This window comes from Penaeus chinensis, chromosome 7 (assembly GCF_019202785.1).
Source record: "Penaeus chinensis breed Huanghai No. 1 chromosome 7, ASM1920278v2, whole genome shotgun sequence".
Classification (NCBI taxonomy): Eukaryota; Metazoa; Arthropoda; class Malacostraca; order Decapoda; family Penaeidae; genus Penaeus; species Penaeus chinensis.
The window spans coordinates 33,033,602-33,036,101 of NC_061825.1; the positions used below are offsets into that span (position 1 = coordinate 33,033,602).

Below are 2,500 nucleotides of genomic sequence, written 5' to 3' on the forward strand. Positions count from 1 at the left end.
TAATCGAGACAAGTGAAAGGCATCTTTTGTGAAGATATTTCTTTTCATTGAAATCTTCCCATTAGCGTTTATTTTTTCCTCTGGCCTTTCTTGTCATATTTTATTTATTCTTATATATTTCCTTTGCCTCTTCTACTCTTTCTTTCAGTGTTTTAAATTACCCCTGTTTCTCTCCTTTCCACTTCCAAATACAAGTTTTTTAACCTGTATCATTGATGTTAATGTATCCCCATGAAACATTTTAAAAATATTCTTTGATTTAAATGAAAAATGCAGATAAATAAAATGCAAATAAATAAATGATAATAAATAAATACTATAACCTATATTATTCAAGTTTATTCTTTTTCCCTTGTTCTATCTTGTTTCTTATCGCTTATCTTCTTATTCCCTTTCTCTTGCTCTGTGAAGGGAAAACCGCGAATGGCGAAAATCTTGCGGAAGTAAGAGCTTTTCGGCTTCATGCGACTTTAATGAGACATTCCTCAGGAAGAAATCGTTGCAGGGTATTATATCTTAAGTTTCCGCTGCTGTACTCATAAGGCTGTATTTACGTCACGCTGAGGTTCATTCGTGTAATGAGAGGACGAGAGAGAGGGAGGCAGGGAGGAAGGAAAAAAAGACGAAGGAATGGAGGAAGAGAAAGAGAGAGAGAGAGAGAGAGGGAGAAAGAGAAAGAGAAAGAGTAAGAGAGAGAGAGATGTGGGTTGAATCTTAAAAAGAAACATAATAAAGGTGTCAAAATCCACTGGATTTTAATACTGCGTATACTACGGATCACGTGACATTTACTTTAAATTTCAAGTCATTTTCTCTCACATGTTTATGCAGTGTCTTACGAAATCCTTTGCTTGGGTTACCTTTTTTTTTCTCTGTCTCTGTCTCTCTCTCGTACTCTCTATCTCTGTCTCTCTCAGATATCCCATTCAACAAAATAAACGTATGAAACTCTTTAATGTTATTGGACATGTTGAGAAGTAAAGTAACGCGGCAGTAACACACAAATAAAAAAGAAACGACTTGCAAAATAATCTTCCTTACAAATTTAAATTATTGTTTCTCCTGATGATCTATGCAAAACGACAAACACCAATTGGCAGCCATTTCATCATAGAAGAAATTTCATTTTGATGTCTACACAAGTTACTCCACCTCCTTTTTGAGCACATATACGAGAAATTAAACCATCTTCATATGCCTAACGGAGGAACATACCGATGTCAAGATATTATTGGACGCCAATGACCAATCCAGCATTTCATGTATTTTTTTCATGAGCCATTGAGTTTAAGTCTTGAAAAAGAAAAACTTCAATAAAATAAATATACCAATCAAATTATTTTACTTGTGTCAATATATAGTTCATGTATTAATGTCTGCTTCTTAAAAATTTTCATTAAATTGTAGACATTAATGAAGCCTAGATAGCTCAGTTGGGAGAGCGTTAGACTGAAGATCTAAAGGTCCCCGGTTCGATCCCGGGTCTGGGCACTTTTATAATTGTATTTCAAGTATTTTATTGGAAATAACAGAATGTAGCAATATGTCGAAATATTAATTATGGTGCACTGAAAACACTCACAGTATTTTACGAATAACTCCCAATGCATATTTATTCCATATAGCTCATGGTTTTCAAAATATTGAAAACCATGCATCATAATCACTATAAAATTACCACGTGCAAATTTTAGTAAAATAATAGCAGTTTCGAAACTATTATTAATAATGCAAGAGTAATAAATGTCTACCAATATTCTGTTTTATTAAAATTAGAAAATCTAATGTGATTATGCATATAACATAACAATAATATAGTATATGAATATGCCAAACTGTTTATTATAGTATGTGTGTTCCAAACTGTTCAGATTTTTCCTTGAAAACTTACTCTGGTTTTAAGTCGTACTGATTTCGTTACAACCTACACAAGGCCATTATTCATTGCGACAAATGTAGAAAAGATATGAATGAGAATTGGAATTTCTGACGAAGGTATAATTGAAGCAGGTGAAATACGTTTCTTGTGGAGATATTTATTCTCATTCATAATTTTTTTTTAACGAAGTTTGTTTAGAAGATACAGGAATATATAGTTGTGGAATGAATTACAACTAGTTTCCTTTGAAATTCCCTTCCCATCAGCTATTTTCCTTTTTCTCCTGGTTCTTCTTGTCATTTTTTATATATTTTTTTTTTCGTTTTCTACTTTCCTTTCTTCTACTGTTTATCTGATCTTTATTTCTCCCCTTCCCACTTCCGAATACTAGTTTTAACCTGTATTCCAATGACACATTATTTTTTTCAGATTCTTAGTTTTCATATGAAAAATATAAAGAAAATGCAAATAATTAGTCTATTCTTTTTCCCTAGCTTTATTTTTTATCGCTTTTTATCTTTATATCCCCTTTCTCTTGGTCAGGCGACTTTCATGAGACATTCCTCAGGAAGAAACCGTTGCGGGTCATTCATTATATTTTTATTATATGGTATTTTATTA

At 32.2% G+C, this 2,500-nt stretch overlaps 1 non-coding gene across 1 annotated transcript; it reads left to right on the forward strand.

The window, feature by feature from the left end:
* The first annotated feature begins 1,418 nt into the window (after positions 1-1,418).
* On the forward strand, positions 1,419-1,491 carry Trnaf-gaa. The gene has a single exon. It is a non-coding gene; the product is annotated as a tRNA-Phe (tRNA).
* Positions 1,492-2,500: the final 1,009 nt, after the last annotated feature.